The sequence below is a fragment of the Lactuca virosa genome, chromosome 1, assembly GCF_052849685.1.
Source record: "Lactuca virosa cultivar CGN04683 chromosome 1, Lactuca_virosa_CGN04683_v6, whole genome shotgun sequence".
Classification (NCBI taxonomy): Eukaryota; Viridiplantae; Streptophyta; class Magnoliopsida; order Asterales; family Asteraceae; genus Lactuca; species Lactuca virosa.
Window position 1 is genome coordinate 108,376,748 of NC_136426.1, and position 14,621 is coordinate 108,391,368.

At 33.7% G+C, this 14,621-nt stretch overlaps 1 long non-coding RNA gene and 1 pseudogene across 3 annotated transcripts; one reads left to right on the top strand and one right to left on the bottom strand.

The window, feature by feature from the left end:
• The first annotated feature begins 4,890 nt into the window (after positions 1-4,890).
• On the top strand, positions 4,891-7,663 carry LOC145106139 (receptor-like protein 6; annotated as a pseudogene).
• A 1,512-nt stretch (positions 7,664-9,175) lies between these two features.
• LOC145156070 (uncharacterized) lies at positions 9,176-14,284 on the bottom strand. 3 transcript variants are annotated; one of them, XR_013736512.1, is made up of 4 exons: positions 13,550-14,284; positions 12,656-13,441; positions 10,588-10,744; positions 9,176-10,271 (listed from the first exon to the last, which is right to left on the bottom strand). It is a non-coding gene; the product is annotated as an uncharacterized LOC145156070 (long non-coding RNA). The 3 variants fall into 3 exon arrangements; XR_013736506.1 differs by having other exon boundaries at positions 10,583-10,744; XR_013736500.1 differs by lacking the exon at positions 10,588-10,744 and having other exon boundaries at positions 13,550-14,278.
• Positions 14,285-14,621: the final 337 nt, after the last annotated feature.

Here is a 14,621-nt window from a genome sequence, read left to right on the forward strand (position 1 = left end):
TGTTCTGTCACAAATCTATAGTTTGCACATTTATTACTGTATTCTTCTTGAAGTTTTCTAAAATCTTTTGTTTTGGTTTCTAATTGTGCTTTTAAGGGTTTTTTGACATTTCCTAAGTTGATATCCTTCGTATTTTAGGTCCTCGTTCTCTCTGCGTAATAATTCGATATGCTCAAGTAAAATTTTAACATTATTAATGCATGTTTGAGAACAAGAAATTTCATTTACTTTGGTGTTTGAAGAACTCATTGTTTATCAAAAAATGCCCTTTGACTTAAAACCTCAAAAGTCAACCTTAAAAGTCAAACTTAAAAGTCAAAATTTTAAGGTCAAAAGTCAAAAATTAAAAAATAAAATTTTGGGAGAAAAAGGAATTTAAAAAATAAATAAATAAATAAATAAAAGGAAATTGAATTTTGGGTTAAAAGTGCCAAATTTACGAAAATAGGTGCGAAAGGAAGTCTTTTTGAATTAAATCCGGGAGTAATGGAACAGCAGGGATGCTAGAGGAGTTGGTAAGGCGTGTGGCTGAGTTCGGAGGAGACCCGAGTTCGATCCCCGGCACCCTCAATTTCGCTTCCCCTTTTTTTAATGAACGCTGCTGCGAGGACTTCTGCTGCTGAACGAAGTATGATGCGAAGCGAGGACGAGGTGCGTGTGCGAAGATGGCCGGACACGTGCTGGAGCTGCTGGGCCGTAAACTCCGAAACCTGACTCCCATGTACGGTCGTACACCGAGCCGCACACCTTCAACTGGCCGTGGCCGTACACCTTCAACAGATGTGAAGAAAAACGATGTTTTTTTTACCATTTTTGCTCCAAAACTCGATCAAAAACTCGTTTTTATGAAAAATGCAAAGAACAAACCCCCCTAATTTTCATAGATCTATCCAAAAACGCAAAAAGATTTTAAAAATAAGATCAAATAAGCTCCAGATCTGACAAAATTGATTAATACAATCCAAGCTCTGATACCACTTGTAAGTCCCCAATCTGCTTGTGTATCAATCATATCCGTTTGATGGTGCGGAATCCCAATCAAACGGATGATGCCAGATCAAAATAGAAGAGAATGAGAAGAAGAATAACTTGAATCTTGAATGTATTGAAGATATGAATGATGCTCCTTACACAAGATTCTCTCACACACACTATTATTCTCTCTAACTTTCTCTCTCTACAATATGCTCTCATTCTCTCTTAGCCTTCTAGCCTTTTTCTTCTCTTATGCACTCCTCACCCTATATATATAGGACCACCAGTTGTACACGCGTGTACAGCCGTACACACGAGTCCGACCGTACACAACTACAAACACATATTACACTATAGAAAAATACAGTTGTCTAGAAAAACAAAGTATAAACCATAATTTTAGACCCAACAATACGGTGTCCTTAGATTACTCTATAAAAGAGTTCTTATGGAGAAAGTGGAGACTCCAACATATATAAAGAGATGTATCAAAACGAGCGTATAGCACAAAATTAACTTATTTTCATATGGGAAATTGTTAGGAAAGTCCCAATATTTTCGGAAAATGTACACTTTAGTCCCAAGTTTTTTTATGAACATAAAAGTCTCAATTATTTCATTTTGGCCCAAATTAACAATTTTTTTTAACAAGAAATGACATATTATCGTGTTTTTACAAATAATCGAGACTTTTATGTTAAAAAAAATTTGGGGCTAAAGTGTAACTTTTCCAAAAATATTAAGACTTTCCTGACAATTTCTCTTTTCATATTTGTCCCTTATAATATCTAACAAATTCAATGATTTGTATTTTGTAATAAAAAAACATCTAAAATGGTAACTTATGAACCACCAGACACCTTAATTTATGATTTAAGAAAAAACATCTAAGAAGAAAACAAATGAACCATTAAAGACGTTGGCGTGATGTTTACCTCGACATTTGTGGTTGTCTATTGCTACAATTAACACGACAAAAGAAAGACTTTGAAGTCTTCCATAAGTCTACTCAACTTTTGTTTGTATTTAAATTATTAATATTTTAGGTTAAGTTATATTTTTCATCTCTCTATTTTGTTGAAAATTATAAATTCCGGCATGAATAATTTTTTGTTTATTTTTGTCTCTCTCGAACAAGAAAGGTGTATATAAGAGCGGTAAAGTTTGTAAAACTGCTACTTTGTTTACATATTAAAGTGTTTATTAATATATTTTTATTACAACTAAGTATGGACAATTTTCAAAGAGAGAATCATTACATCTATCTTAAACTAATCCGGAAAGATGGACAGTTAATCACATACACGATTAAAACACAATATTTTTGTAGAACACTTCCAAAAAAAAACCAGTTATATATTTTTCAAACAACTAACTTATACAACCCAAAGTCTTCAATCTTAGTCACAAAGAGGTTTTGAACTTAATCAATTAATAAATTAAGGCCACCGTTTTAACCATATTGATATGATATAGATCTTCTGGTTATTTAAAGGGGGGCTCATCCCTTATTTTTCCACTTTTCACATATTAACTTATAAAGTTTTCAATATTGCCAATTTGCCATCAAATTTGTGACAAAGAAAGTAAAAAACCGAGTAATTAAGGCAAAAGCAATACATACTGATCTTTTTTTTTTTTTTTTTTCTTTCTTGTATTTAGTCTATTTTTTAAAATCCCAAAATTCTTTTTTCTTTGGCTTTATTCGTTGAATTTTCAGCTATACCTTTTATTGGTTCCCCTTCGCCCTTACCCACAGGCCACAGCCATGATGATTATCTGGTTACGCTTGTACGTTGAAATTACTTACTCATGGTCTATATATATTGAACATTGTATGTCCATAAACAATTATAAAACAAAACACCGTTTTCATGGCTCCATACATGAATCACTACTGCTGAATTGGTTTGGATGCAACAATTATTAAAGGATTTTGATATTCACACAAAAGATCCAACCTTACTCTTTGGAGATAATGAGGCTGCTCTTCAAATTGCTCATAATCCTACATTTCATGAACGCACAAAACACATTGAAGTGGATTGTCATTTTGTAAGAGAGAAAGTTGAAGATAAAACAATTAAACTCTTGCCAATAAGATCTGCTTTGCAATTAGCCCATATGTTTACTAAACCTCTACCAAGCACCAAGTTACAATCTTTCTTATGCAAGATGGGTCTGAAGAATATATATTCTCCATCTCCATCTTGAGGGGGAATATTAGAGGTTATATTTGTAATTTAAACATAGAGGAAGGGTCAGTTTGTAAATATTGTGTTAGTTAGTTAGTTAGACAGTTGAGGTGTTAGTTTGTAAATATTGTGTTAGTTCAGTTAGTTTTCCTTCCTCTCTCTTTTGTATATGTACTGATTCAGATTGAGTTTCAATTCAACTGATTGATTTCCAATCTTTCAATTTGTAATAAGAATAAATTGCAAAATCTGCGGGTTACAAGTTAAAATGACTTGATTTTTAGTACACGTAGAAAGAGGTCACATTGATTCGCCAATGCTTAAACCGTATAAAATCCATTTTTTTTGGAAGAAATATGTTGGATGAAGTGCATCTGCTACTCCACAACTCTAAGAAAAAGCTGATGAACCATTCTATACGTTGATTTGTGAATTTTAAATACTATTTTACAACTCTAAGAAAAAGCTGATGAACCATTCTATACGTTGATTTGTGAATTTTAAATACTATTTCACGAAGAAAACAGATGCATTATCAAAGAAATTTGTTCAATGAAGTGCATATGCTACTCCACCACTCTTAAGGAAAAACTGATGAACCATTCAATACATTCATTTGTGAATTTTTTATATATTTATGAAGAAAACAGATGCATGCTATCAAAGAAATTGGCGTCATGTTTACATCCACATTCCATGTTGTGTATTGCAGTAAGACTTTGAAGTCTTCCACTAGCACCTGTCTGTATCTGAATTAATAATTTTAGGCTATTTTACAGATTCCATTATGGATTTTGACCCCAAAAAGGACTTTTCTGTTTTTAATGCCTATAATATAGTTTTGCGGTGCTTTACATCCCTCAAGTGGAATACCCTTTAATAAAGAAAACCTTAATGTTTTGTAAAATAACTATTTTGCGAATTCAGGGACCAACTATAATTTCCAAGAATTATTTAAACTCTGCTAAATTGATTTGAATTGTTTATTAATTTTTTTGTTTTTTAGAGAGAGAGAGAGAGAGAGAGAGAGAGAGAGTAATTCTGAGAAGCAATGTTTATGCAGCTGCAACAATCATCGAAGACCTCCTCATAGTGAGTAACATCAAGAAAAGGAATCATACAAAAACCCTGCAAACGAGCACTTGTGACACCATGGAAAGCACATTAATCATTTTATTTGCTCTTAACGGCCTAACCATTTAATTAACTTTGAAAACTACATGTTACTGTTAGGTACAAAAAACAGTATATTAATCATGTTCACATAAATATTAACTTATAATAGTTTCAATCTTGCCATCAAGCCATATGACAAACAGAATAAAAAACTAACTAATTAAGGAAAATGCAATACAAACTAAATTTTCCAAAACCACTACTAATTAAAAATAATTTTTTTACTGTATCTAGTCTTCTTTTTCTAATCTGTCTTTTTTCTTCCTTTGGTCCTATTAGTTGATTTTTAAACTTACTCATGGTCTATATATAATGAGAATTGGATACCCATAGACAATTATAAAACAAAACACCGTTTTCATGGTTCCATACATGAATCACCTTAAGTTCTTGCAAACCATCTCCTTTGTATATGTGTTGGTGACAGTGAAGATTGTCGCTGGATCATCTGTAAGCCATGATGAAGAATGCTCAGCCTTGTTTCAGTTTAAGCAAACCATAATTCATCAAGATGATGTGGGTTGTGCTGCTCTTGGGTCTCAAGTGTTCCACTCTTGGAATACTAGTTTTGATTGTTGTTCATGGGAGGGGGTGGCGTGCAGCAATGACCATGCTCAGTATGGTCATGTGATCGGTCTTGACTTGAGCGAGAGGTCTCTTTGTGGGCATATCAACTCCAACAGCACCCTCTTCAACCTTGTTCATCTTCAGACACTCAATCTTTCCATGAATGACTTTGGTGAATCTCAAATCCCTTCTGAGATTGCTCGTCTAAAGCAATTAAGAAGCCTCGATCTCTCTTATTCTGGGTTTAGTGGTCAAATCCCGAATGGAATCTCGCAGTTGATGCAATTGTCTTCTTTAAATATGTCAGGAAATTCACTAAAGCTTCACAATCCTAGCCTTAAGAACATGGTGCAAAACTTAACACGGATTGAAGAACTCCATCTCTCTGGGGTTGACATTAGTTCTTCTGTACCTCATTTCTTGGCCAACTTTTCTTCTTTGAAGTCACTCCAGCTAAGTCAATGTTTGCTTGCGAATGAATTCCCTGCAGCCATACTTGAGCTGCCAAAGTTGCAAGTTCTTAATTTGGAAGACAATACCAACCTCACTGGTTCCTTTCCAGACTTGTGTAACAACAGCTTACTAAGAGAGGTGATACTAGGTGGCACAGGTTTCTTTAGGATTGTACCAGAATCCCTAGGTCACCTCAAGCATTTGACAGACTTGTCCCTTTCCCAATGCTCTTTCTCGGGGCGCATTCCACGTTCACTCTCTAACTTGATACAACTCACTTTCTTGGCTCTTGATGGCAATCAGTTCACAGGTTCAGTTCCTTCGTTGGTAAGTCTTTTGAAACTCGATGTTTTGGTACTTAATGGTAACAGATTCGAGAAAGGACGCTTTCCAAATTGGCTTGGAAAGCTTACTAAACTTAGTGAACTCATTCTGCATGATATGAACATATACGGTGAAATCCCACTCTTTCTTGCCAATCTAACCAGACTTAGTGACGTACAAATGAACAACAATTCTCTTACTGGTCGTATACCATCCTGGTTGTTCAACCTCACCCAACTAACATGATTGGATCTTCAGATGAATCAATTGCAAGGACCAATTCCAAACACATTTTCAATCTTAAAAAATCTTGAGTATCTTAACCTAGGTAGAAACAATTTCAATGGTAGAGTAGAACTTGACATGTTCCTAGGACTCGACAAACTCAAAGTACTCGAGTTAAGTGATAACAGGATAACAGTAGTAATCACCAACAACTACACCAATACCAGTTTACCAACTTTGGATACGTTATCGCTGTCATTATGCAATTTGAAAGAATTTCCTGCCTTTTTGCGCTTCCAAAATAAATTGCGTACCTTAGTTCTTGACCACAACAACATTGATGGCCTGGTACCGGTGTGGATCTGGAACAACAGCCGAGAAACATTAGAGTTGATTGACATTTCATTCAACTCCATCACTGGCTTTGATCAACATCCTCATTTTCTCCCATGGGCAAATTTACAAGTATTTTTTATCCATAAAAACCAGGTAAGCGGACAGCTACCATTTCCACCACAAACCACAATTATTTATTCTATTGCAAAGAATAATGTGATAGGAGAAATACCACCATCCATATGTGAATTGAAATCTCTTCAAATGTTAGATTTGTCTTTTAACAACATGAGCGGAACACTTCCTTCATGTTTGGGTATCTTAAGCAATTCCTTGATGTATTTGAATCTGAAACACAATAACTTCCACGGAAAAATTATGAACACTTTTACGCTTGGAAGTATGTTGACAGAACTTGATTTGAGCGACAATAGATTTACGAGTCAACTGCCAAGATCATTGACAAATTGTACAAATTTAGAGATTCTCTCTCTTGAAGATAACTCTTTTCATGACGCCTTTCCTTCTTGGTTGGGAAGTCTTGCGGAGCTACAAGTTCTAGTCTTGCGGTCAAACAAATTTTATGGTCCAATTCAAGGTTCCACAGCTGTTTCATCACAGTTCCCAAAGCTCCGGATCATAGACCTCTCTAACAACAATTTCAGTGGTCAGTTGCACTACAACTACTTCCAAACATGGCATGCCATGAGCTCCGACGATCTTGGTGTATCATCTGCTATGGAATCAGAGATATCCTCCAAAACCGTCTTTACAAATGTGCAATACACGGTGACCTTAATTCACAAAGGTGTCAAAACAGAGTACGATCGTATTTTAACCATAGAAATGTCCATTGATCTCTCTTGTAACAACTTTGAAGGAGAAATCCCACAATCACTACAACATCTTCGAGGCCTTCAAGCCCTCAATCTTTCCAACAATCATTTTACTGGACGTATCTTGCCATCTTTAGGGAACCTAACGAATCTTGAAGCTTTGGATCTCTCTCGAAACGATCTATCTGGGGAAATTCCTCAACAGTTGGTGCAACTCGGCTTCCTTTCCATCTTCAACGTGTCATTCAACCATCTTGAGGGGCGCATACCACAAGGAAAACAATTTGATACATTCGATGACTTCTCTCTTACATAGGGAATCCCGGCTTGTATGGGAAACCTTTATCCAAGGAAGGTCAAGATTCAAAGGTGCCGAGAGTTCCACCAACAAGCAATGTGTCTGAGTCTCTCTTCCCGAGTGAAATAACTGATTGGATCTTTGTATTCTGTGGAGTTGGAAGCGGGCTAATTGTGGGGGTTGTTATTGGAAACTTTCTATATGAAAGGTATAGTGATCATTTCAAAAAGAGGAAGGACAGATGGGTAAGGCCACTTCGTAACACAAAGAGAAACTAAGGTACAATATTGATTCGCTAAATAACTCGCAACAATTTTTCAAGATGATAATTTGTTTATATGTAGTCTCAACCAAATGGAAAATGTTTTATGTATGTCATCCAAAAAAGTATAATACTTCTATATATGTTTTTAAACTTATATTTTTAAATTAAAGTAATCCTAAAAATATCTTTGTGAGATTAACTGTCATATATCTCAACTTTGTATTATCAACAATTACTTGCCTTTTTTGTCATTTATCTCATTTGTCAAAAGATTCATTTAAATTATATGTCAAGTCAAATATGCATTTTAGCAAAGAAAGTCTTATTAACATATTTAACTTAAAAATATTAAAGAATAAATCATTTTATTTTAGCATGGATAAATTACGTGTCAGAGTCCATTAGTTATGTGATGTCAGTCTATGTTTTAAACATGGTATTTATTTATAATAAGTTCATCATAATAGCTATCACAAGAATGTTACTTTTTGAGAGTTATGATATAGTTTCTGAGATGACATTTTACTGTGGATGAAGCATTTTCTATAGTTAGAAAATCATGAACTTAACAGAAATGAACTAAACTTAACATGTATCTCAGGAGGCGTCATAGCTTAAAGTTCGAAGGGTATGGAGAAGTTGTTGAAGACCTTCAAGGGATTTCAGTTTGAAGGGTATGTGTATATTACATTTAAGTTTGTGCTTGTCTGAATTAGATTTCTTGGAGTAGACTTTCACTATAAGATTTTGATGTATCATACAGTTCCATTGTTTAAGTTTATCGTTTATGCATGATGGCATGATCATAGACTCTTATGTAAACTATTGTTAAGTATTTACAACCTCAACCTCAACCTCAGATTTGAGGTTGTGATAGTATGAAATTCATGCATATTATATATTTTCAAATAAAATTCATGTATATTATATGTTTTTGAATTAAATAAGTGAAATTCATTGTTGGTATAAAATGTAATAATTCTTTTAACAATAAATCAATGTTATTACTCGGACTATTTCAATTGATTTCAGTTGAATTGCACAAATACCTTTTAAACTTCAATCCACAAATTCAGCCACACGAATATGTTTTCATCCATTTTCTTTCATGATTTCAGCCACTTTCATTTGACTTAACAGCTAAAAATCCTGTTCTCGAGTTTTAAAATTAAGGAAAAGAAAGGGAATGAAGAGAAGGATATTAGTACTAATTACACTGAAGCCCTAAAGAGGTTCCACACATGAGAATAACCATGCAGTCTATGAATATTGATTTATGCAATCGAAATCTTCATATTCAATGAATAGTGCTACTTGTTTTTGGTATAAAACATATCGCCTGTTTTTATATATATAATAAGGTAACATTAAGAATTACCTGATGCGTCTTCATCCAATGACCTGAAGTAGTGGGTTCAAGTGCAGATATTTTCTGTAACTTATCATGTTTTCAATCACTATTAACATAACCAATTCTATATAAACTAAAAGAATGAACAATTATTGATTTGAGATAACAAATATATAGAGCAGCAATGGAATCCATCCAATAAACTAATACGAAAGTTTGTTGTGGAATCATACATAAAGTACAGGTAAAACAATGAAAACAGAACATAAGAAGCGACCTAGGCATTTCATCGAATACCTGGTGGGCGGTGACCAGAACTTCATCCTGCATAACGGTGAACATCTTAGTCTTATCACCAAATCCTCCTGGTACAATAACTTGGATTTAGGTTCCACCGTCTCTACATCTACATTATTATACACTATATACTTGTCCTATTCTTCTGTCGTCACTTCTTCTGACTCCATACAGATTTCTTCATGAGAGGAGAGCTGGTGGTAGCTAGTGTTGCATTGACGCTCGATCTGTAAGCAAAGTGTGGCTGTGTGGGATAAAGAAGATGGTGATAAGTCGAAAAGGGTAAAGAGGTGTGGAGGTGTCCATAAGTTGATTTAATGGTATTTAAGGGGAAGTTGCAGGAGGTGGAGGTGGATAATAAAGATAAATAAAGGAAACTGAAAATGTCATCAAAGTAAGGAGGAGTCGACCCCCACCACCCTGAACTCCTCAAGTAAAACCAAATAAAAATCACGCAAGCCGTTAGACCGGCTAGTCGTTTACCATGGTTTACTATTAAGAGTGGCATACAAAATTATGAACAATTTGCAAGGTCTTACTAAATGTCTGTAACTAAAAATATGTGAAAGCTTTGTAAAACTTCCTGTGAAAAATATTTTTGTAAAAAAACAAAGGCTGTAAAAATAAGATGTAAAAGAAGGTGTAAAAAGATTCAAAAATATGAAAAAAAAGTTTGTAAAAAATAAAAGAACAGATGAATATAAAGTTTGTAAAATATTTGGGCAAATTTTGAAAAAAAAAAAAAAAAACAAATTGTAACAAAAATTAAAACTTGGACATTATTATAAGAAAATGTTTTTGGCGAACTAAATAAAAGGACCGAATTGTAATAAAAAATAAAATTTTGTCAAAAGCTATAAATAAGCACAAGTTGGGATGGATTTGGGTTGGGTTATGTAGGGCAGATTGGTTGGATCTGGGTAATTCTAGCTGGTTGTCAAATAAAAAGGAAGACCGTCCAACTCCCGACCTCCTGAAGAAAATCAAAAAGCTCTTACAACTTGCTCCAAAGATAGTTTTGGTTTATAATAAAACGTATCTTAATTAATTTCTTTATACTCTTGATAGAATGACCCCCCGAATAAAAAGTTTATCTCATTTAAGAATTTAATTTCCTACTCAAAAGTTAAACCACATAGGGATGAACATCCGGATTGGACCTAAACCTGACCTTAAACCTGGATTGATAACTAGGCCGATTATCAATTCTTGGATTGTCAATTTTCCGATTCCGTTTTTTTTAAACAGTTCCAAGTATTAGACTAGTTTGTTCTCGAATTGTACCATACACAATGAATGTTGTACTGGCCCAATGCAATGAATGTACCATACGCTTCATCGAATTGCACCACATGTAATGAATGTTGTCTGGTCTACGGTCTTTATATTCCTCCCAAACTGGTTTCAGTATCGGTTGGGTCCAAATGCTCACCCATACAACCAAACCTACGAAACCGGTGGAATTAGATTCAAATTTCCTAAAATTTCATAGGTATTCCAACCAACCAAACAACCCCTTAATATAATTTAGGTTATTTTACGGTTTGCTTCACTCTGCTTTATGAAATGTATGGATTCGACCCCGAAAAGGACTTTTATGTTTTCATTCTCCCAAATAAATGTTTGTGGCGCTTTTTATCTTCAATATGAATAAATTAGTATTCAAATTAACTTATTCTCATATAAAACAATTAAGATTGTCACCAATTATGCATTTATGCTTAACCAATACAACGATTTATGATCGGAATTGCATTTAAAAAGAAAGCTGATGAGGCAGTAAAAATCTTGATTTGTGATTTTAAAATATATCTGTGAAAGAAACAAACATAACCATTCAATACCTTGGTTCGTGAATTGTGATTTTAAAAACTATCGAAGAAGTAAACTAGACACAGTCAAAGAAGTTCGTGTGACACGTTTGTGATTGTCTTGGTTTATGTGATTCATTTTTTGCTTGGTTGATACTTTAGACAAGGAGATGGGATAATTTCGTATATGCTCTTTTTAAACATCGAAATATCGTATTTACCCAACCTAATTTCTAAATATCATAAATACCCTTCATAAGCTTTCAAAATATCAAAATTGCCCAAATCTTATCTTTAACACTTTTAAATATTTTATAATCATTTTAAATTATTATTTTTATTAATTGACTATTATACCCTCAATATTTTTTTTCACAAAGAAACAAAAAAATGTAACATTTTTCAAAGGAAGGGGGTAACATTTAGGTCAGCAAAATCACAATTTATTTTGGCTATAAAGTTAGGTTTTAAAATATGATTACTGTTCCTACAAAAGTGATCTCGATTGGAGATAAATTTCTTGCATTGGCATTGAATTCATAAATCCATATCTAAACAAACCCTTGGAATCATGATTTGTTTGGTCAATAAAGTGCATTACAGAAACTTTTATAAAAAATATAAAAAGCCAGCAGGAGAAGTACAAAATAAGAAACGGAAAAGAAGCTAGCACGAGAAATCCCAACACCAACTAAAAATCAGTACTCATCAACTTCATTCCAAGTTTTGGTCCAAGGGTAAAATAGTCATTTAAAATGAATTTAACAGTTGAGTGGTTAAAGTTAACAATCAAGGGACCAAAACCGATACAAAACCTTGCAATAAGTACTGAAATTGCAAAAGAAACATTTTGGGACCAATACCCTAGAAAGTGCTAATCTCAGGGACCAAAACTGTGATTTACTAAAAGTTGGGACTTAATGAGGGAAACAAATATTTTTTGTGATCAGTTTTCAGAAAGTTTTTACTGTTTCCAAATGACCATGAAAAGAAGTCCATTTTCTACTAATCTTGTAACAAGAGAATGATTTTCTAGTGGCATGGTTCTAAAGTCATTATAGATAGAATCAATCTTGTTTAATGGATGATATGGCCCAAATCCTCAAAAGATGAAGGGACTATTATATATACCATTTGGAAGCAAAGCCTCTAAAATCTGCAACTTTTGGCATAAACATAATTCAAAACATTCCAAGATATGAACTTTATTAAGGGCGTCACATTGAAAGCTATATTGCAGAATAGGGGAAAGAGGAGGGGTAAAAAAAGTAAATTTAGTTGGAATTTTTAATGGTTAGAATGGATACTTGGATAAAGGGGCGAAGCCAACAATATTTTTTAGGGTGTTCCTCAAAAGTTAATTAGAAAACAAAAAGCATTGCTTCTTTTAACAAAAACAATAACCAAATCCTAACTACATACAATCAAAAGAAATTATAAACAAAGTAAAAAGTATAAACAAAAAAAAGAGAAAAACAAAAAAAGGACAATGAACATATAGGTCTTTCTCAACACTGTTTATCTTTAAGGAGAAATCACAACTTACTTAGTGAGGATTGATCGAGTTAGCAGAATTCTGGACGCACAACTTCCCACTCCTGCTATCGGTTTCGATTAAAGATAGAAGATTAAAACTTACAACTTATCACCTATGTAAGAGTTCTTCAAATTCTAAAATACCAATAATATGAGTAATCCCTAATTTGCAGCAATAAACTACGTTTTGTTTAGTCTCCACTGTTTATTTATTATTTATAGATTTTTCCAGCAAAAAGATATATGGTCGATGTAATAAATATTCCCAATAAACATTGGTTGGAACATTTAATCGAACAGCTTATGAGCATATAAAATATGCAAAATTCAGTAAGAAAACACCGAAAACCGGCGATTTAGGGTTTAAGTTTTGAATTGAAAATCGAGTTTAGGGCTTTGAATAAAACAAAATATAATAGTAATTGGTAAGCATATACCCAACCGCCTAACTTTGTTCAGAATATAACATGATTGCTGTCTTGCTCAATTTCTCCTATCTCCGACTCCCGCTACCAGTGCCAACTTCAATTAAGAGGATTAGAGTGATGACGATGTTTACCATGCCTTCTACGTTTCTGATTTGGCGATTTGGCATTGATTTGAGTGAAGGGATTTTGGGTTTCCAATTATTTTAGAGATGGTTTGAAAAAGGGTGAGCCTGGTATAAAAAAAAAAAGAAAACAAAATTCAAATTTTGAGGGTGGGCCTAGGCCCACTCTGGTTCTAATGTGGCTCCGCCATTGCTTGGATACCACAATCATTTACCAATAACTGGTAAAACAATGTCAGCTTGCATCTGACAAGTTCAAATGGTGATCATGTTAAGCATGCCTGAAGAGAATACATTGTTCAAGTACATATAATCAACTCATGAATCAGGTAAAGTAAGATAGAATGAGAATACCTTAATTGCCTCAGGCATTTCATCCAATGGCTTGTATGCATGTTTCGCATCCAAAATCAATAACCTTCTTCAACCTTTCCATTTTGCATACCTCTTCTACTAAATAACCACTCGTTACTTTTATGTTCTCTGATTTGACTTGGCCTTTTTTTTTTTTGTCTTTCCTCTTTGGCCTTGACAACTTTGCTAAATTCCTGAATTTTCAGGAACCTCTCCAAGTAAAAGTTTTTTTGTTCTTTACAAGACTGAACTCAATGGCTCCCCCCATTCAAGGACTGTAAGGGTTCATCGTCATTTGAGTTGAAATACTTCTGTAATTCGCCATTAATTTCATCTCCATGAACCTTTCCATCTCTCTCGGCCTTTCCATAATTGATGATAGTATTTTTGATTTTTAAGAGACGATGGAATCGTAGTCTGAGCAAAAGCTCATTTAGGGTTACAATTTCATGGACGACTGAGAGCAATTAATTTGAGGTCACGTTTAAAACTCATTTAGGGTTACGATTCCATTGATGGCAAAAATTTAAATCCTTTTGCCCAAATTCTAATTTCATCAAACAATAACCAAACACACCCTTACAAATTTGTTGTACTTTGACAGTATCCTAATGAATTCGATCTTCTTCTTCCCTCTCATACCTCCCGCGTTATCATATCAAACAATTAAGATTGTCACCAATTACACTTACCTAATACAATGATTTATGATTTGAATTGCATTACATTACAGCATTAGAAAAGAAAATTGATGAACCATTACTCCATTAAAAATATTGATTTATGATCTTGAACTATATCTAAGGAAAAAAGTGATGAACCATTTAATACATTAATTTGTGATTTTTAATACTAGTATTTACGAAGAAAACAGGCGCACTATCAAAGAAGTTGTGTAAAGACTTTGAAGTCTTCCAGTCGCAAGACTTTGAAGTCTTCCACTCGCACTTATTTGCATTTGTATATTTTACAGTTTCCATTCCTTTGCTTTTATAAAAGTTATGAATTTTGACCCCAAAATGACTTTTATGTTTTTAATTCCTAAAATAAAGTTTTATGGTGCCTTACATCC